Here is a 22,721-nt window from a genome sequence, read left to right on the forward strand (position 1 = left end):
AACACAAATCCCCTGCACTTGTTTACAAAATCCAGCCTTTGTTCATTTTTAAGAGCTCTCTTATGAGATTCTCCCATTTTCTGAGGGTCTTTTTGTCTCTTAAACATTCCACGTTCCTCCTCTCTGAAGACATTTGCTTAGAATGTTGTTCCTTTCAGTCTTGGCATGATCTGTCATTGGAAGCTCTGAAAAAATGTCACCTCTTTCTTGAGCACCTATCACGCTCTTAATTTAATTACCTGATTAGCACCTAGCATTGATCATTTTGCTATTTATTTAAAGTTATTTTTGTCTGCTACCTCTCAACTATAATGTAAACTCCACAAGAACAGCATTTGTCTCTCCCGTTGGTCACCAAATCGCCAGTGGCAGAGCAGAGTGGACATTCAACAGACATTCTTGGCTCTGGCTGGCTAGTTCCGTGGTACAGCATCAGCCCAGCATGTAGATGTCCTGGGTTTGATTCCCATTCAGGGCACACAGGAGAAGTGACCATCTGCTTCTCCACCCTTCTGCCTCTACCTCCTCTCTCTCTCTCTCTCTCTCTTCCCCTCCCGCAGCCATGGCTCTGTTAGAGTAAGTTGGGCCCCCGGTGCTGAGGATGGCTCCATGGCCTCACCTCAGTTGCTAAAATAGCTCAGTTGCCAAGCAACAGAGCAATGGCCCCAGATGGGCAGAGCATCACCCTGTAGGGGATTCACCAGGTGGATCCCAGTCAGGGTACATGCGTGAGTCTGTCTATTTGCCTCTCCACTTCTTACTTAAGGAAAATAAAATAGACATTCTCATTCACCTTATTTTCTCTCCGTGAATTCAAACTTGGCATAGCCTCCAAGCCATTCACTTCCTGGCCCCTCTTTATCCCATCTCATTTATTTTCCCATTGGAGAAATAAGACACAGATAGGCAAACGATGTTCCCAAGTTTCCCTAGCCAAGGAGGGGTGGAGGCAACATTCAAACTGTTATGTCTGATGCCAAAACCCACTGCAACGTGCAGATCCTCACGTTCAGCTCCAAGTCTAAACTTAGGAACCAAAATAACAGAACAGCCCGGTGTTTGCAACGGCGCAAATGTGCAGGTGCGTGTTGAGCCGGAGCCAATTTTCCTCTTGTTTTTGATATTGAAGTTTCTATCAGTAACACCCAGATGACTGCTTCTCTTCCTGCTTTTCCAATATATGCATATTTTTTCACTGTTTATACTGAATTTTCCTTAGTTGGGGATCTTGTAACATATTTTGTAAGCTTTTGTTTGGATCTGAATGTCCCGTGAATAAGAGTTTCATGCGCATAATAGAAACAGCAAAATTCCAGATTGCTGTTAAGTATTAAGCTCCCATTTCCTTATCACGAAGGTGTCATATTCTCAGCCCTCGAACATGAAACCATTTTCAGCATGGAGAACGGGAAACAGCTAAGAATGAGGCCCATGTGTCAGGGAAAGTGTTTACTGATGTGTCCTGGAAACTCAAAAGATAAAGTATCCTTGTGTTACATGACTGCAGGTGGAACGTTGTCCTGACCAGCACAAAGCTCACATCATTTAAGTCTTCATTCAACTCAAGACTTAACATGATGCCACTTACATATTCGCCATCAGCGATTATGTTTTTCTCCCTGGAGGGATTCGATTTCTGTCTTAGGCAGAGAAGTTATACTCTGTTAAAAAAAATGCATATTGGTCTTCTTTTTCTTTCTTTTTTAGTTTTTTAAATAACAATGGTCAGTTCTTTTTTTTTTTTTTTTTTGTATTTTTACGAAGCTGGAAACGGGGAGAGACAGTCAGACAGACTCCCGCATGAGGGAGGGGAAGAGAGAGACAGAGAGGAAGGAGGGAGAGGGTGGAGAAGCAAATGGGCGCTTCTCCTATGTGCCCTGGCCGGGAATCGAACCCGGGTCCCCCGCACGCCAGGCTGACGCTCTACCGCTGAGCCAACCGGCCAGAGCCACAATGGTCAGTTCTTAAACAAAGCATAGAGCAACAACCTGGACCCAAAACCACTTGCTAGAATCAGAGAATCAGAGGGCATGGTAACTAATAACGGTTAATTTAAGATCAGCTTGAATGCGGCAGCATTTTTTTTGTTTTTTTAGTTTTTTATTAGGTTTTTTTTTTGTTGTTTTTGGGGGTTTTTTTGGTTTAGATACCAAGGAAAACCCTCTCTCCTTAGGCATTCTCCGGCCTTGCTTACCATATGTCAGCTCTAATGAGCAGCTTATTGCCTGGATGCACGTTCTTCCCCTCCTCGGTGTGGAACCCTTTACAAGGAGACGTCTGAAGACAAATATCTAAACTTACTCGATTTAGGCAGCTCCCAGCTCCTCACTTTAATTGCATTACACGTCTATAAGTAGGGAGCAATTTACTCTGAAGTGGTACTTAGGCATTCCTCCTCCTGGCTTCTCCAGGAAGCACTCGGGCTACATTTCTGCTTAATGTATGCTGGCTTTGGAACAGAGGCACAAATGGCGGGATGTGTATTAACGTTTTAATTATGCGGCGATCCTCTGTTTGAAAATGAATCCGGGATGGACACCGGACTTTAATTCCTTTTTAACCATGAAAAACGCTTTCCTGGCCATCTTGCGCGTTCCTCAGCCTCCTGAAACGCGTGCCTCCATCAGGGCTCGCAGCAAGAAAACGGAACCGCTGTGCTGAGTTAATGCCGTTTCCGGAGAGCTGCGTTATCTTTGCCGCGTTCTCCGTGTTTAATGAGTGCTAACAAGAAGGCAAACGCTTTCATTTAATTAAAGTAATATATCATTTTTAATAATTAGTCATCATTAAGGGCAATAATTAGTTAGCGAAGATACGAAAAATATACGTTTCTCGATAAAGCTTGAAGTCACATTTTAAAAAGTCCAAAATAAACTCTCTCGAGGGTCTGGCGTAGCTGTAAGTATGGTATAATTTATGTCATGTAATAAATCTAGGATGTTAAAATATTTAGTGGGACTGAGAATAATGAGTTGAGATAGGGTTAGTTTAATTAGTTTACTGAAGTGGAGTCTTCATAGTGGCAAAGTGTGATATATGGGCTTTTGTCACTCAAAATAAAAAAGAGGTAATGAGTCCCTACTCAAATATATTGTTTCCTCAAAATAGGTTGACTTTTGTTTTAGGTGCTAATCCAGTACCAACTTACAATTGGTTTATAAATATTAGGATTCAAATTATCCTTTAGACAACTCAAGAACCTGATGTTTTGAAAGCAGTGGGGAATTCTTCAGATGCTGCCAGGGGACATTTAGCAACATCTGAAGAATTTTTTTGGGTGTCACAATGGAGGGGGGAAGGCAACGGACGCCTAGTGAGTGAAGGCCACAAGTGCTAACCCAACAAAGCACAAGACAGTCACCCACACAGAAAAATTATCCATTCTGAATTGTCAGCACTGCCAAGGGGAGGGAGACCCTGCTATACATAAGAAATTCAGCATCTACCGTCCATACCAGTCACTGGGGAAGGGAGTACCCACTGTCCAGCGTGAATCCTAGATCTACTTTGCATTATATTTGCATTTCTACATGAAGGAAAAACCATCATCTACTAAATATTATAGAAATTTTTAAAAAGAAATAAAAACAATCCCTCCCTAAGTGATAAACAATGACTTATAACAATGAGAAAAAAAGTGATGCCCAGGCCCTGGCCGGTTGGCTTAGCGGTAGAGCGTCGGCCTAGCGTGCGGAGGACCGGGGTTCGATTCCTGGCCAGGGCACACAGGAGAAGCGCCCATTTGCTTCTCCACCCCTCCGCCGCGCTTTCCTCTCTATCTCTCTCTTCCCCTCCCGCAGCCGAGGCTCCGTTGGAGCAAAGATGGCCCGAGCGCTGGGGATGGCTCTGTGGCCTCTGCCTCAGGCGCTAGAGTGGCTCTGGTCGCAACATGGCGACGCCCAGGATGGGCAGAGCATCGCCCCCTGGTGGGCAGAGCGTCGCCCCTGGTGGGCGTGCTGGGTGGATCCCGGTCGGGCGCATGCGGGAGTCTGTCTGACTGTCTCTCCCTGTTTCCAGCTTCAGAAAAATGAAAAAAAAAAAAAAAAAAAAGTGATGCCCAAACCCCACATCTTTTATTTGGGATTACATTCATGCCACGGCATACTGTAAAATCATTAAAAAATATAAGTGTAATGGAATGGAATATGCTTTCATATAGCATTGTATGGCTAAATCAAAAGTTATAAAACAAAGTATACTACATGAAGCCATATTCGTAGCTTTATATTTTATAAAGAATGTAAAGTCATTGAAAAAAAAAGTCAGGAACATCTGAAATGAAAGTAGGAATTACTTTTATGTGAGTGAAAAGATTGTTTAGTTCAAATATTATTTTCTTTACTCTAATTGCTTTTTGTATTTTACCACTTTTCTCACGGGGTATAAACATTGCTGGTGTAATGAAGAAATAATACAAGTTGAAAAGGAAAGAGCGCAGGAGAGGATATAAGGAAGTTGGAGTTCAACTCAGCCCCTTTGAAGGGAACCCTGAAATGAGGGTCCTGGGCAAGGAGTTTAATGTGGGAAAGGTTCGGGTTCCTAGAACTGTCTCCATTCACACAGCTTCGAAGCCAAAAGACAGGGCTTGTTTGATGAAGCATACCTCCTGAAAGTTCCCATGAACTCTGACCTAAAAGTTAAACAGTCACATAGAGAAAACACTTAAGAACGCATTTGCAGCTGGAAAGACCATTGGACATACCTATCTATTTCCTCCGGGAAGTGTGGAAATTCAAAGCCCCACATTCAAACTACTGCTCTTTGTATTTTCCCTTCCATGCTTTCACGATGACATTTATAAAACCTGTGATTCTTGACAATCACTAACATCTTAGAAAAGGAGGCTGGCAAAAGGGAGGAAACTCTAGGCTTCCATTAATCTGAATTTCTTGTTGGAGACTTTAAGCTCTTCTTTTTTTTCTCTTTTCATCCCAGAGAAAACATTTCTATTTGTGGCTACCCAGTCACAGAATGCTCAGATATAAACCGAAACAGCTCAATGAAACATCTGGGTGTTTGTCCTACGGAAGACAAAACATCTGGATGGCCAGTGGTGGAAGCTGAAGTGGTTGTTTTTGACTGAAAGCAGCCCAGCCTTTGTAAAGAGAATTTCTGTTTTTAATACACCTGCCTGTCAATAGGGGACCCGGTTAAGCAAATTACACAGAAATATGATAACTAGGCAGGTGTTATTAGATTGAGGTGAATAATTTATATGTACTGACATTAAAAGGTTTACACATTATTTTTAAGTGATGACAGAAAGTCACACATTATTAGATTAAGTGTGTATGTTCTAAACGTGTGTATTATGGATGTGCACAGAAAACATCTGGAGAGATGTACTAACAATTATTAAGTGATGGAGGGAGGGACAGACAGAGGGAAGGTAGGAGGGTGGGAGAGAGATTAGTATTTTTACTTTATACAATTCTATGGTGTGAATATGGTTACCATATATATATATATATATTCATGTATATTTATACATACATATTCATATATTTTTTTAACCTCAGAACATGTGTGACTTTAAAATCATACCATGAAATCTATAGCTCAGACATACCAAACAGTATGCAAAAATACATAAACTTATCCATGTAAACACTACCCAACTTAACTAGTAAAACCTTACAATGACATTAAATTCCTACCCTGAACCCCTCCTCAAGTTCATCTGTCCTTTATCTCTACAAGCAATCGGTATTCTGGGTTTCAAGGTTTAATTTTGTCTGTGTATCTGTACCACATAGGTATTCATCCCTAAATGACACAGAGTACTAAAATATTGCATGTGATACACTTCTGAACAAATAATCTCCACCTTGCATTATGAACTCAAGGTAACATTGGCTAGAGCCAAGCGTCTCGTTATATACATATACAGCTCCAATTCCTTCATTTCCACGGCTCTATAGGAATCCATCGTGCATACGTATTCTATTTTCTTATTTTCTTCCATTAGGCTATTTCTGATCTTTTTGGTCGATATAATAGTGCGTTTATTATTTTAAAACAGCCTAAAAATGATAAGTTTTGGATAGTAAGAGGCAAGACACAGTTATTAGTGAAGCTCTTTAGCTTTATCTGAAATAGGATGTTAAATCTCATTCGGTCTCGGCGCTTCTCTCTTCCAAACTCTCGTCTTAACCCTAGAGAGCTCACTAGCACTACTGCTACCAACAACAGCTCTGGTTACTGTTTACTGACTGCTGATGCTGTGCCTGGGACATTCAGTGCTACAGTTCCCTGTGATCGGTACTGTTAATGTCGCCATTTCAGCTCGGAGAGTAAATACCCAGTTCGGAGTCTACGGGATTCTAAATATCGGTGGGACTTCTCTCAGGTCCGTCTGCTCCTCTATTGTGCCTCTCAGCGGAACACCAACCCACAGCTACTGCTACTTAAGAGTCCACCGTTGCGCTGTTTTGGAAGGGTCTTCATGGCTGCTCAGGAAGACTGGCCAAAAATGAGGCTGAATTAGCAGCTTGCCCATCACCGTGCCCATCCACATCCTGCTGTACTAATCAGCCATTGAGAAAAGCAGCAACGAGCTCACCAGACACAGTCTAGACGCTGGTAAGAGAAAATGCCTGAGAAATAAAAGGGTACAGGGAGGTCTTCAAAGCTGAACTTCTCCTGAGTACTGCTCACCAAAGGGAGGGTAATGAGTCTGCTGCTCTTTGCACCACCCTGTCCCAGGTTGAATGCATCCCCGGGTCGGGATTGCCACGGGCTTGGTACAGATGCCATGTCCAGTTGGACAGTCACCCAAGAAGAAAAATGTTGCAGTAGTACTGGCCGGCTCAGGGGGCTTGAAGAATAGCAGTTCTAGAATGAATCTAGACTTGACCATCACCGATATATGTCTTTCTTGTCCAGAACTCTTTGGCAAACCTCGAGGTACGGCTGGAAAATACAGATGCCCATTCCCTCTACCTTTGAACTTAATAGACTGGAGCCTCTTCATCATCTGTACATTCCTCTCATTTTCCCCAGCCTCGGGAGCTGTTCTGTGCTCACTCATCAAACCCTATCATGGCATGACGTAACTTCCCACTCACTGCGCATGAAGTTCAATACCCTTATCTAGCCCAACAATACTCTTCTTGATCTGGCTTGTCTATTTCTCTGTCTTCCTGTCACCACAGCCTCTTTACTCTTCTTCAGACATGTAGAGCTTATTCCAACTTTAGAGGCTTTGCACATTCTGTTCCCTAGAATGCCCTTCCTCCACAAGCTCCTTCGTAGCATTCACATCTCAGCCAAAACACCACCTTCTTAAACCTTCCCTAAATCTCCAAACTGCGGAGCACCAACTCCTTAATTGGTCTTTCCTCATCTGGTTGTATTTCTCTGCATTGTCCTTATTATTTTCTGCTTCCTTCTCTCTCTCTCTCTCCACCCTCCAAATTTAAGTTCCAGGAGAGTAGGAAGCTGAATTTCTTATCCTCCATGGTGTGCCTGGTGCCTGAGAAAGCTGCTGGGGCATAGTGAGGCTCTCAATAAATGTGTGTAGGATGAATGAATAAAGACACAAATAAAAAAAAAAAAATCACCTTTCCTGCATTTAAGGGCTATAAAGTTCCACGGATGAAGAATAATTGCCACAGACAATTCTAAAACATCTTCTCCACTCTGCAAATACAGATTCCAGAACGGACGGGTTGGCATTCTCCTTAGGCTCTTCCTATAGTATTTTCCCCCAAATAATTAATTTGCAAGCACAACTGTCATATTCAATATGTCTTAATGATGAAATGATTCTTCAGACACTCTTCCTGGGTGTTACTTGCAGTGACATGCGAAGAATGTAAACAGGCCCAGTTCCTGTGAGTGAGGTAGGTGCTGGGTGATCGATTCAGTTCAGAAATGCATGCCATTACCTCCCTGTGTGCTATTTGGCTCCTTGTGTCCCAATGTCATTAGCCCAGGAGCCACTGGAGGTAATCGATACCTACAAGAGCACTTTGGGTTGAAGAATTCTTCATGAGCTGAGTAGAAGAGAGTCAAGAACAGTTTTTTTTTTTTTTTTTTTTTTTTTTTTTTTTTTTTTTTTTTTCATTTTTCTGAAGCTGGAAACAGGGAGAGACAGTCAGACAGACTCCCGCATGCGCCCGACCGGGATCCACCCGGCACGCCCACCAGGGGGCGACGCTCTGCCCACCAGGGGGCGATGCTCTGCCCATCCTGGGCGTCGCCATGTTGCGACCCTCCTGGGTGTCGCCATATTGCGACCAGAGCCACTCTAGCGCCTGGGGCAGAGGCCACAGAGCCATCCCCAGCGCCCAGGCCATCTTTTGCTCCAATGGAGCCTTGGCTGCGGGAGGGGAAGAGAGAGACAGAGAGGAAGGCGCGGCGGAGGGGTGGAGAAGCAAATGGGCGCTTCTCCTATGTGCCCTGGCCGGGAATCGAACCCGGGTCCTCCGCACGCTAGGCCGACGCAAGAACAGTTTTTTTTAACCTCTAAGCTGGAAGAAAAAAAGGAAGTCCCAGATTATTTAGCTTACCTTCATGAAAGAAAGTGAAATTTGAAAGTTCATTCACTTTAAACATTTTATCTCTCCTCTCACGTCTGTAGAAAACATTCTAAGAACCTATGGGAATCACTGCTTTTCAAACAAATCACACGATGTATAAAATAATGCTCTTTATGTCCACTGCATGGACAGGGCCAGCCCTTCACACAAGACATGTGTGTGTGTGCTTTTCGGGGCGGGGGGCTTCTTGCCCTAGCCCCTCCTAGGGCACTAGCTCAACTCTAGCACGGAAGTTGTTACGTTCCAAGAAAAATGACGGGTGCTTTCAACGATTCTAAAGTCTATCCACGCCCTACTGCAACACACGCAGGCAAAGACAAACCAAGTCTCTGCAGTGATGTTTCCCCTTTCATGTTATTTAAGAATCTAAAAAAAAAAAAAATGGATTAATTATACTGTACTTCGGGGGGAAAAAATTCCTTTGCTGCAAGAACCGTGAAAACAAAATGCACTGATGATCTTTAAATGACCCAGAAACCAAGATAATTATAGTTGTAATTAATTACATAACATTACGTCCCATGGTAGTCAGCTAGAGGTTCTAACCCAGAAAATTCTAAGGTTGGAAAATTTGAATTTAGAGACTTATCGCAGACACAGCTCCCAGGTGAGCACTCACCAATCCCTAATCTTTCTCCCAGCATGTTCGACCTCAGGCAAAAATCACTTAACCTGTTCTTATCTCCTGTGCTCATCTGTGAAATGGGGGTGGAAGTCCTAGATCCCCTCAGGGGGGGGGGGGTCTGCTGGGCTGAGCCATGTGTTAATGATTTCAAGTAAAATGATTTCACAACAGAACACATTCGAGGCATTTTAATGAAGCTGAGTTGCTAATACCATGTGATAGCATGAAGAGCCAGTGTGGAAGTGACAAGCCGATGCTCTGTTTATCAGAATTTTGTCGAAAATAGCTTTCATTTTACCGCATCAACTGGGTGTACTTCTTGACAACTTAAGCTATAAGATTAGACACACACATACATATATGCATATATGTGACAAAACACAGTGATGGCTTACCTGCTGGATATTTATATTATTTTAGAAAAGTGTCTTACAAATGCACATCACATTATTTTTGGCAATGTTTTACAACAATAAAAACAAACAAACAAACAAAAAACTTCACTTCTCCGTCTAGGGCCCAGGACCCAGGTTTGTGGGACGCACGGATTGTCTGATGATGGCTCCAGCTCTGGGCTCCTCTGCCTACTGAATGCTTATTCTTCCCTTTCTTTTAGAGCCTGGACACATGCACAGGATCGTCTCTTTGCAAGCCTCTTGCATCAGAGAGTCTGTGTGCAGAATGATCTTAGATAATAATAAAAATGTTGCCAGCAACAGGGAGAGAGAGGGGGGGGACAGAGAGAGAGAGAGAGAGAGAGAATCATTTTATTTGTTACTTCATGAGTTTGTAAGAAAGGTGTCCTCAGGACAAACTTTATCAGAGCAACAAGGGATACAGTATTTTAATCGGAATAATTTTCAGTTACTGTTTATGCTAGGCCCCATTCCAGAAGGAATGGGGGAATCAAGAAAGGTAGAAACACCTTTGTTGACTGAATACCAGAATTAATGAACATACCCCATGTGTCTGACTCCAAAGAAAACTCCCATTATAGAGGAGCTCACTGAAGTCATCTTTGTACTTTACCCCCAAAATAAGGTTCTTGGCTATTGGGTTTTAATTTACTCTAAGCAGACATTGCTTTAATTATCAGGCCTGAAACTACCTGAGACCCATCATAACCTGAGACTGATAAGATAGTAGAAAGACTTCAAGTTTTGGAATGAAGTAATGTTGGCTTTGAATACTGACTCAGTCATTTGGCGGTTAGCAATGTGGCCGCAGAAGCAATTTTATTTCTCTGAGCTTCAGTGTCTTTATCTTAGGGTATGGACAATGATATTGTCCTCCTCCAGAGGTTATTCACAAGATTAGTTAGAATAATAATACATGCAAGATGTCTGGCTTGATGCCTAAACCTGGTAGAAACCAAAAATGTTCTCTGCCCTCCTCAAACACAGCCATATGCATAGTCACGCTAATAAAATGACAATGGGGCCACCTTAAGAATATCTGCACACCTCTCTCCATCAATACATAGGTGGTCCATGCTAGTTTAAATCACCCCTCATCGCCTGACCAGGCGGTGGCGTAGTGCATAGAGCGTCGGATTGGGATGTGGAGGACCCAGGTTTGGGACCCGAGGTCGCCGGCTTGAGCGTAGGCTCATCTGGTTTGAGCAAAGCTCGCCAGCTTGGACCCAGGGCCGCTGGCTCAAGCAAGGGGTTGCTTGGTCCGCTGAAGGCCCACAGTCAAGGCACATATGAGAGATCAGTCAACAAACAACTAAGGTGTCACAAAAAAGGACTAGTGATTGATGCTTCTCATCTTTCTCCCTTCCCGTCTGTCTCTGACTCTCTGTCTCTGTAAAAGGAAAATAATAATAATAATAAAATATTTAAATCACCCTTCATGACATTTGGATCTGCACAGGAAGGCCATCAAACGTAAGCCCTGGCAGGTTGGGGAGCAGATGCATTCTGGGTGAAGAAGACGCAATCATCTTGCTATTGCAAAATACTGGTTGTTTGGAATGAGATGGGCAATACTCTGTGCAACAAGTGCGCAGGTCTCCAGGGTAGCTGATGTGGTACAAACAAAGCCACTAAAAGATTGCCGGGGGCAAAGGAGCAGAACGAAGCACGTGTTGGAAACAAAAGGATAAAATGTATACACATCTTTAGAAGATTCCTATAGTCTTTGTTATTATTATTACTCTAATTTTAGTTTGAATGTGACATCGCCCCTTCGTCCCACGCAAACCAATCTCCCCGTCAGGTTCATGTTGTAGCAGCCGATGGAGGTGGGATAAGGGTCAGGAGGAGTCAGATACCTTCCTGGAGTAAGAAAGCATTAATATACATATTGGCTCAAGGCTAGAGTCTGCTGGGTCCACTTGTGCCATATCTCAGAACCCAAGCCCTAATGAATTATTCAAGGCAGCAGAAAAACCCAGCATAACGAGGAAGGACTGAGCAGCACGTCGGTCCGAGGGGGACGTTGGAAGGGAGACACACGCGGAGAGGCGGTGGTGATCTGCAGCGCGCCCAACACCGAACACCGAGCCGAATCGATTCCCGGGCGCTCCTAGGAAGGACATGCTATCCGTTCCCATTTATGGCAAAGACACTGAGGTTCCAAAAAAGATAGGGAATAGGATCGCACAGGATGGTAAATGTGTAAGCTCCTCCTGAAGCCCGGCTCCTTCTGTCACCCTAAGCCCATGCTTCATGCCATGTCCATGGCTTCCTAACCTCTGTGACCCCCTGGCCCCCAACACTGGTCCTCCCTCCACGCTGCTGGGGTCAGAGGACGCCTTCTGTCACACCTGGGGCCGTGTCTGTCTCTCCATGTGTGTCTCAGAGAGATACTTTATCTTTCAAGTTTTATGGCTCCTATCTGTGACTAAAATATCATTTATGACAATTCCCATCTGCTAAGCTTCAAAAGTGATATCGTTTCATTGCAAAGGGCTGCTATCCGGGGCCCCAAGTGACAAGCCGGGGGGTTGAGTGGAATCAGAATGCACCTGAACTCCACCTCGCAGGGTGCCGAGCCTCTTTAAAATGTGTCCGTTTTCTGGACATCGGAGGCCCTGTGAACGCGTCAAGGCCCCGAAGTGCAGGGCCCCCCCGGAACAGAGAGCCCAGGAACAGAGCCACCTGCTGGGCTCCCGCAGCCCGCGCAGCTCAACCCCGTTTTTCATTCCGAGCAGAAGGCAGAAGGACCGCTTCCTCCTGATCCTCTGACAGTTATAGACTAGCCGTGCACCTTATTAAAGATCAAGGCTTGCCCGGGCACTCTCTTTTGGCCATCTCCTGTTTGCCATCCGGCGTTTATAACAAAGGCACTGGAGATTAACGCCATCTATTTGAGAGGACAGAAGGCACATCACAAAACGGAGAAAATGGAGAACAATGAAGAACTGCGTCCCGTCTGCCGGCCCAGGATCTTTGGGCCCCCTAACTCTATGCAGTGGCTTTGCTTTAGGATCATCTTTATGATATCTTATTATTACACTTACTGTGGTCCTTTTCTTTCATTTCAAATGTAACACCTATTCCCTGTAGTAAATTTTAAAACCATAGAAAAGCTAAACTAAAGATCAGCTTAGACCTAGGATACTCTTCATGTTTTTTGAGATCTTTCTGTCTCTCTTGTCCTTCTTTCTTTCTCCTTCTTTCCTCTCTTTCTCCTCTCCTTTCCGCAAAATGTTGTTCTCATACCTAAGTTTTCTATAAAAGCCCAATAACCATAATAAATGGTCCTAATTTATGATGGAAGGGTAAAAAGAATCCCTACTTTGCAGGTTGCTGTTTCTCTATTCATTACCCATAGCAGACATTGCCAATCGATTGTGGACCACCTCCTTCCTGATTCAGACAAAGCTCCAAGCAGCCACTACTAATCAATCAGCGTTGACCCAAGGTGTGAATTCTCTTTCTAGACATGGTCCCTTACCCTCGAGGAACTTACACTCTAACTTTGGTAGCAAAACTAACAAAAGAGGCGAATTCCTAGGAAAACGGTATAATGAAGGCACATAGGAGATGCATGATATAGATTTGGTAGCTGTCAATTCTCCCAAGGAGAGTGGCCATGCCTCCTTCTGAGTCAGGAAGCAGCTGGCTAGCCCCTCCGCTGTGGGACACGGGAGTGCACAGTGCCTATGCTTGCTCACGTGAAGTCCAGCACCAAGGCCCCGTCTCCAATGCCCTGCACAGCACCTAGCCCACAGTCAGAGGTACAGGCAAGTACAGAGGACAAACACATCCCTGGACAGGGGATGTTCAGTAAGTGCCATTTCTTTCCCTCTTTTTGTGTGTCTTAAAATAGGATGTCTGTATTACTGGGCAGCCCTCTAAACAGTAGAAAGTATTGTAAGTTTCGGATCACATCTTTAAAAAGTTATAGGACCCCACTTTTGACACAGTAATCCTACTGCTAATGAAAACTAACAGGCCTGTGAAGTTTAATCAAAGTATGTATCCATGTTTTATTTATCTATCTCTGTCTACACAGACAGTTCACTGTGCTGACACATGGCACTGATGTTTATCACAGCAAAAGGAAAGCAACTGAAGAGTCCAGTAAGGGGGCCAATTAAATAAGGTGTGTCGCAAGCATATAGGGGAGGACAGTCATTGAAAGAGCGAAGGCACCGGTGTGTGCTGATATGATTAACTCTCTATGGCACATTAATAAGTAAATTAAAGCAGGAGGAAAGTAAAGCAGAGCCGACAGTCTGTTATCTCTGGAGAAATGAAATACATCTGCATACACACACACACACACACACACACACACACACTGTATAGGTGCATACATATACATGTTGTGTCCTCCCCCCACTCCCAATGGGAACACACAATAAGCCATTGATAATGATTAGCTTCAGTTAGAATTAAAATTCAGAGATGGGTTTTCTCTCTTCTTTTCTTTTGCTAGCATCGGTGCCATTTGAATTATTAATTATGGCCATGTATCCCTTTAATTTAAACCAAAAAAAAAATGTTTACCGGTTGGTTTGGGTGGTGGGATCATGGCCCATTTGATTGCTTTTTGATTCTTCATGGAAAACATGTAACTTGTCGACGTTATTTTAAATAAGGAAATCATGAGCTCCGCATGTGGAGTGTGATCCTAGCGGGAGGGGGACGAAGGGGGAAGAACCAGGCAAGCCCTGGCATCTATTAAAACATCAGAAAGTCATCTGAAAACCTGCATAAAACTAAAGGGTTTTTTGGAGGAGAACAAAATGTAGGCATGTCAAAAATACACAGACATCTGTCCAAATAATACCTGTCCCGCTGAGGCAGAAGCTCCCCTTTGGGGGCCCCGCTGCTGGGGTCACCATGCATTAGTATTCCACTCACCATGGCTGCAGTCACTATTTTTCTCCATTTCTTTTTGACCTCAAGCGTTTTATGCATAAATGTCAGTGTTCCTTGCAATTAATCATGCCTACCACAGACTAATTGTGGACAACAGTCATGCAATTAGCCAAAATGTGTTTCAAATATGCATGAACGTTCAGAAAGCATACATTCCAAAACCTCGGGCACCTCAACGGGAAAATTGGCCACTCTGTCACAAGTCCCTTTCAAATCCAATGTGAACTAGCAAGATAATCAGATCATAGCTGATGGCATCCATGCCTAGTGTCTGCTAATGAGAAAATGGTATCCTGAAATGCATGCTATGAACTCAGCAAAACCATACATCTGAAAATATCAAGCATGCCCTCCACAGAAGGGAGAGAAAGAGGGAGACAGAATTTACCAGAGTTGGCACAAACAAAGATGCCTTATATAATTGCAAGGCGCCAAGTCAGGTACATGGGTCACCTTTAACACAGTCTACCCCCCAATAGCCAAATACGGTTGCAGTGCTATTACTATAGTTAGACACAGCTAGTTTCTCAATACCTGTAGACCGTTCTAGACAACACATTTGCTCATTACTATTTTGTCTGACTGTAAAGAAAGAAGGTGACCTAGAGCAGTAGTTCTCAACCAAGGACAATTCTTCCCCCTAGGGAGCCATGTCTGGAGGTATTTCGGTTGTCACAAATGGATGTAGGGTTTCTGCTGGCAAGTGGAGGGTTGAGAGCAGGGATGCTGCTATAAGACCTATCATGAGCAAGGCAGCCCCTTGCCCCCAACAGATAATTCTCTGGCCAACGTGACAATAGTGCCGAGGTTGAGACTTAGAGCAACTGAGAAGTCTGGATTCCGGAACTGAAGATCTGGGATAATTGGTGACTCTCACACGTAAGGGCACTGTGGCTCCAGTCCAGCCCCTTAATTTCCAAAAGCCTCAGCTTCTGCCTCTGTGATGTGGGGAGAATACCAGACTTTGTAGGGTGGCTGCGAGAATTGGAGATAGTGGAAGTGAGAGTACCTGACACAGAATAGACCAGAGCTCCCATGACCGCGGCCATCAACATTCTTACTTACATATTTCTCAATCACATTACCAACTAGAACCAGCACCCACTTCGGAGAGTTCTGCTGACGCTTATGGCGCACCATGGCAAACATCGCCCCCATTCTCCCAGGAATCCACTAGTCTCACTTCAAACAATTGTTACAGTTTGAATCCAATTGACTCCAGACAAAAGTATTGAGATAATCAGCATATTAAAGCGAACACTATAACCATATGTTAATTATGTAAATGATTCATTTTAATCAGCTAGAACCATGTAAAGAGTAACTAGGAATGCAAATGCTGGGAGTTATTAAAAACCTCATTATTATTCATCTTGGTTCCATGCGTGAACGTATCCGTCCAAACAGACAAATTAATGGTGGAAGAAGAGACGAAAGGCTGGAGGGAGAGTCTGTGGGACACCACCATCTGTCCCCCTCTGCTTCTCGCTCAGGCCTGCACTTTGCAGAAAAGCTGGAGGAAGCCCTGGAGAAGGGTGCTCTGGGCTCCCCCCTCCCACAACCCCCAGCAGCCAGCTAGCCATTGAGATGAAGGAACACTACAGTGTCTGTGCATTTGGGTGCATTCACTTTGTAAGGTTGGGCGCATGGCCCGGAACCCTCTCTGCTGTGTTAGGCAGAGTGTGGTTCTGGATAGACTTGGTTCCCCAATTCATTCTTGAGTTGTGAAAACTATTTTTTTTTCTTTTTCTTCCACTTTCATGAAAGTTTCCACCACCACCACGTTATATCATCAAGAGAGCTTATTTTTACTCTATTACTACGTGACTGTTATTAGTAGTTGACGATGACAGTTTGTTAGTATTATGACCCAGAGCTTTCTATCTGCACCGCTCCATGTGAATTGTTCCTCTTTCCTTTGATTATTACCAGGACCTGAGTGGTAGAGAGGTAAAAATAAGTTGCCCGAGGCTGCCTGCCCAGCTAGTAATGGGCAGAGAAGGTCTGCCAACAAAGGTTGCTGGACTCAAGACAGTTACACAGTACGACATCCTGCTCTCGTCGTGGCTACGACCGTCTCAGTTTATTGGCTGATCACATGCTTCTGGCAGAAATCTACTTTTGAAACTTTGAAAAGAGGGAGTATATAGCGTTACTGAAATATCCTAATTTGCGATATTAAGTGGACATTAAAGACACAGGCTATGAGTGGCTTGCACACTGATTTATTCTACTACACCCCCCCAATTTTCATAAACTGGCTTATTATTCCCAGTTGATAAAGATGAGAAAACTCAGCTTGAAGCAAACTGACAAAGTCATCAGGTGAATTAGAGGAAGAACTGAGATTTGAACCTGGATCTGATTCCAAAGCTCACAGCTTCTTCTGTTTGTGTCACGATGAAGAAGGAATTAAACAGTCTCTGTTGTCAGTGAGAAAACCGTGATTCACACGAGTTTGATGGCCTGCTTGCTGTCAAGTCAGTGCTCTGGGTTTAAACCCAGCAGTTTCTGACCCACGCTGTGGGTAAAAGTATTCTTGATTCTTCACCATACTCTACACAAGTACTGTCCAACAGAACTTTCTGGAATGACAAAAATATTCTACATCTGTGCTGTATACTATATGGTAGCCACATGGGACTACTGACCAGTGGAAATATAGTGAATGTGATTAAGGAACTGATTTTTTTTTTAAGTTTAATTTAATTTCAAGTCATTTAAATGCCATTAGCTACACATGGCTAGTGACTGCCATACTGAACAGCATAGCTCTAGATGGTCAGAAATGCTATCACTTCCTGGAATGCTCACAAGTTCTCATGTGCGTCAGGAAAGGTCCTTCAAAGAAGAGGACTAGGAGGATTGCTCTATTAGATGGGCAGATGGGAGGGGGCACAGGTAAGTATAGTGCCCAAGCCAGGGGGATCACCTGTCACTTTCTCCTCAGGGACAATTCCTTTGTGTTGCAAAAGAAGAAAGATTCACTTCTCCTTTAATAAATAACGGGCGAACTTCCTGGGGTTACCGCAGTGGCCTTTCTTTGTTGGTTTAATCTGAGTATATCATGGTCCAAGAGATTACTTCTCCTGTCACCATCAATCCCCTCAACTCTACTAGGACATCTGTTCCATTTTCAAATAAAGGGAATTAAAATTGATGGTGTTTTGACACCTTCATAAAATCTTTTCAAGTATACCAAGATTTTTGATCAATGATGCTGGTCTCCTGCTAACACTTAAGCTTTTCAAAGTGGGACTTTCTAAGATAAATGGGGAAAAAAACTGATGGAATATGAAACACCAGTTTGGGCAATACTCACGACTTTTATTCTCTCCTTAGGGTAGAAATTACAAACCCGTGATGCTTGGGCTAACGGTGTGCTTAGTTATATGAGGTAGACATATGTAAAATCGATATGTATCACAAATATGCTTATTTAGTTATGTGCAAAAGACAGACATTATATGCATATATGTATTTATGCTACATATAACTATATACATACACACATGTATGTACATCTATAGCATGTGTGTGTATATATATGTTTATGATATACTTCAATGTTTATGTTAAATTAGTTGTTATCATTTAAAAATCATGAGAACTATTCCCATAAAAACCTGGTTTGCTCTTTTTCTTTTCATTTTATCTTCTTTGAGAGTCTATCAGGAAATCTGGTAATGCCTGTATTACTGCATGGGAAAAAATGACTGCTGTTAAGGAGAAGCTGCCTCCTTCAGGTGGAACATATGTGATGGGACATTTGTTCCCGTCCCCCCCCCACCACCACCACCGTCCCTGGTGTCCTGATGGATGCACTCCTGTGGACTCCGTGAGCCTCTTAGTGTGCGGTGGGAGATTGTTGCAAGCCGGGTGGATTTCCATCTCTTCCATCACCCCCACTGCAGAAACCTGGAAGAGATGCTTCATGATGATACAGGTAGAAAGAAGAAGCTCCTCTTTCATATGAAGTCACATACAGATTTTCTTTGCCGGCAACTGAGGGCAACTCAAACGTTTGGGTAAGGATTTGTCAGAAAATCCCCCCTGGAGGGAGAGAGACCAGACAGAGGAAATGCACGCAGCAGTGACTGCTGGTCACCTGGTTCTGAGCTGGTCCGCCCTGTCCTCTTCAGGGCCGACGAAGTGACGGCTACAAACTGAATGACAACTCCATATCTCAAAATGGTAAATCCCCAATTCCTCCCCTGCCCTCCTTCACACAGCCTCATCTCTGCAAACAGTAAAACGGGGGCCAGGGGCCTCATCCACTCCCCAGAGCGGAGCTGCCAGCACCGCCAGCCGAGGAGCAGCTCCCTAAACTCGGTAAGTGTGCTCACCAGCAGCGATTTCATGATTCACCGACACCAGATTGTCTAAGACCAGGAGGAGGAAAACAGGATCAAGCCAGAAAACCCATCTGCAATTCATTTCACACCAGACTTTAAAACACGTCCACCTGACAAAAGTACAATCGATCATTTCATTTCATTTTTAAAAGAGTAAACATGCTCAAAATTAAATGGTGTGAGGGGAGGGGTGGGGGCGCGACATAAGGACATCCAAAATGCCCGGCGTGGCTTTGTTCTTCGTATTCTAATTCTTTCATGTTTTTCTGCCTGATGTCTCCTAATGTACTTTCACTCGAATCCGATTTTTGATCTTTAATCCCTTTATGTGTTTTTCTGTGCTTACTCTTGACTGCCTTTGTAGCTGCCATAATTGGGTCTCTGGCACCATTTTAATAGGGTTTAGCACAATGCAGGCTTGACAAATTTCATCTAAGTGGGGAAAAAAAAAATATATTTATATCAATATCATCTGAGCAGCTGACCAGCGTTTCAAATACACTGCAACATACACATCAAATAGGACCAGGTCAGGCCGGGAGTCAGCCTCCCTGGCCGACCAGGGGGAAGGTGACAGAAGCCACCTCAGGCTACAGCCCGTCTGTCTCGGAGGTTTATACAGATCCACAAGTCTGGAGGCAGAAAGCAGGGCCAGATCATTTTTCAAGGCCCAACGCGGTTCAGCAATCTCCCAATAAATGTCAGGGCCCAGCTTCCCTGGAAACACGCACAGACATTGTTTCCTCTCCAGGTGCCTGGGCCGGGGTGATTTTTCAGCCAAGGTGCTCAACAATCTGGCAACGTCTAAGTGACATTCTCCAACACGGCTCTGCTGGAAAGAACGTCAGATTTACAAATGTCCTGGCAGTAAGGGGACAGGCAATTGAAGCAGACATCAGTGGAGGGGGGGCACCCTGGCTCAAAATGACCCCCATTTTTCTGGGGAAGGACGCAGGATACCTCAGTAGGAGGATATCAGCAGCCATTGTTAGGGTCCCCCCTGACCTAACTACTGCACCCAGGCGCTAGCTGATTGGGTCAATGGTGAACACCTGACCTAAGTCAGGCCAATCAAAAAGTTTCTGGGGAATGACTGACACAAAACCAGGGAAAAGCCTCAACCATCCTCTGATATCAAAACAGAAAAGCTCAGTCCGGCCACGTGCAGAAAGTGCGCTTGCGGAAGTCAAAGTGATGGGAAGGAGACACGGAAGGAGAGCCCGGCTCTAATCACATCAGATAACCGTATGTATCCTCCTCACAGACGCATTACTTCATACAAGTTTTCTTGAGCGGCATTGACATCTCAACCCTCAAACAGGGTTTCTCAAGCCCTGCCCTCTTGATACTTTGAGTGCGATTATTCCTTGTTGAGGGAGGCTGTACTGCTCACTAGAGGATATTTAGTGGCACTCCGATCCCTCCCCACGAAACGCCGATAGCACCCCTGTCTCAAGTCCTGACAACCAGAAAAACGTCTCCAGGCACTGCCCAGTGTCCCCTGTGGGGAAAACCACTCCCAGTTGAGCACCATGGCTCGGAAATAATTTAATGCGGTGATTCAACATTAATAACCAACACGGTTCTCTGGCGCTGCCTATTTATGGCAACTGAGGCTCGGTGGACGAATTGAGACTATAAAAATGGTGAGTCCCAATTTAGGCTCACAGTCTAGGGTACGCTCTAAATTCTTCCCAGCTACAGAATATCTGCCAAGGTCCTTCACATATTTATTCCCCCGTGGAGTGTTTCATCTGTTTCTCGGGTTTCTAGTGACATTTATATCTCACAAAGATGTTTACGGTGACAAAGAGAAAAAAAAGTCCCTTGCGCTCAAGACACTGGTCTTGAAACACAGTCCATCATAAAATGGTGTATGTATTACTTTGGGATGGATAGATAGACATAGTTTTGATAGATACACCATATATATATATATATATATATATATATCCCACAGAAATCATTCTGATCATTGCAGGTCTATTCTAATATACTGTATTAATAATCAAAATGTTTGTCATCTAATGCTTACATGTAGTAGTATCATTTCACCTTTCTAACAGCACTTCGATATCCTTTTACACAAGTTGCCTCTTCCTTGTTTATATGCAGAAAAAAAACAATATGGTGCCCTCCCTACGGGGGCCCTAAGGTTTCTTCAGACTTTTCCTAGGAGAGTCTCTCAGGGCAAGAACACAATCAGCAAGTATTCCTCCTTCTAAGGCTTGGAGTTTCAACTCCAGAGATGCAATGATAGAGGAAACAGCCGGAGGATCATTTGGATAAAGGTAAGGAGACCCACTCCAGAGCTCCTGCCCATGCTTGAACAGTTCTCCGGGATCTGCCTTAGGTCCGAGCCTCTTTCTCCAGCCCCCGGTCGGCTCTGTGAACTACTCAGCACCCATCCAATGAACTGTCTAAGGTTGTCAAAGTAAATTTCTAGTGTTTGAAGATACTCCACCTGATACTACCAAGAGAAGTCAGCAAGTCAACAGAAATGGTAAGTATAAAAGAAAAGAAAAGAAAGTGGGCATCACTCAAGATCTATGGTTTAGCACCAGAATATAGTCCATTTCCTTCCTTCCTTCCTTCCTTCCTTCCTTCCTTCCTTCCTTCCTTCCTCCCTCCCTCCCTCCCTCCCTCCCTCCCTCCCTCCCTCCCTTCTTCCCTCTCTCTCCCTCCCTTCCTCCCTCCCTCCCTCCCATCCTTCCTCCCTCCCTCCCTCCCTTCCTTCCTTCCTTCCTTCCTTCCTTCCTTCCTTCCTTCCTTCTTTCCTTCCTTCCCTCTCTTTCTCGCTTCCTTCCTTACGTTCTTCCTTCCTTTCTTCACTCTTCTTTTTCTTTTTCCTTTTTTTTTTTTTTTTTTTTTTTTTTTTACTAAAAAATGTTCTATTTAATAGCTTAACTTCAATTCCAGGTCCCATCTCCACAGCAATCACAAGATATAAAAGGCTTTCTTTCCTGGTCACCCAGGCCTCAGACGATGGGAACCCCGCTCGCCAGCGTTGCGGCAGATCGCAGCTTGTCAAACATGAGCTGTTGTAGACCCTGGACCACAGAACCAACAGGCGACGAGTGGAAGACGGGCTCCTAATCTTTAAAATGCTCTGGCGGGAGGTGGCCTTTACACAGGCCCGAGCGGGTCCAGTGCTGACTGGCTGTCCCCTCGCTCATCACACCTACTAATGCGATCTTGTTCTGTCTTCTAGTTCCAAAATATTTCCCCTCAGATGTCCCCTTTCTCTCCCTGTGAGATTCCAGGAAGGCCATACGCCTCCTCCCACCTCTGCTGAAGTGTCAACAACGAAACACAGAAGCCGACATGTGCTAACTGGCCCCGGCCCTCCCCCTCCACCCAGATAAGTAGCAAGGACAGGGACCTTCTGGGCACTGACTTGGGCCCTGAAACGGAAACAGCTACTCCAGCTTCTACGGAAGAGTCAGGGAATGCTCCATTAAATGTACTTTGCCTGAAGCAAAAAGTGATTTGTCCTTCAAAAAAAAAACAAAACAGCCCATATGATGCCAGCAGAAAGGATCCAATGACCAAAGTCCCCATGTGCTTAAAGGTTCTAGGAAAACGTGGTGACCTTCTTCCAGCTGCTCAGCACACTGCCTTAAAAGACACGGGCCCATTCCACGCCAACCACTTTGCCCACCATGTCACAGGTCTAAGGGATCCCACTCTTTGTCTTTCTGTTTGTGTTTGTTTTTACTACCTTCAGAGTGAGCTCTTAGTGAGAATTCGGTCTGGGCCAGAAACTGCTTGTCCTTTCATTGGCTGCACGTGGTGGGGGGTGGGGGGTGGGAGGACTGGCTTTGCTTTCTATTCTTTCACTGAAAAAGTCAAGACTCTTACT

At 44.3% G+C, this 22,721-nt stretch overlaps 1 protein-coding gene across 15 annotated transcripts in view; it reads right to left on the reverse strand.

Annotated features, from left to right (window-relative positions):
• RBFOX1 (RNA binding fox-1 homolog 1) overlaps positions 1-22,721 on the reverse strand; it is a 1,121,108-nt gene that overhangs the window by 312,892 nt on the left and 785,495 nt on the right. The gene's annotated exons all lie outside the window — the stretch shown is intronic.

Source organism: Saccopteryx bilineata, chromosome 4 (genome assembly GCF_036850765.1).
Source record: "Saccopteryx bilineata isolate mSacBil1 chromosome 4, mSacBil1_pri_phased_curated, whole genome shotgun sequence".
Lineage (NCBI taxonomy): Eukaryota > Metazoa > Chordata > Mammalia > Chiroptera > Emballonuridae > Saccopteryx > Saccopteryx bilineata.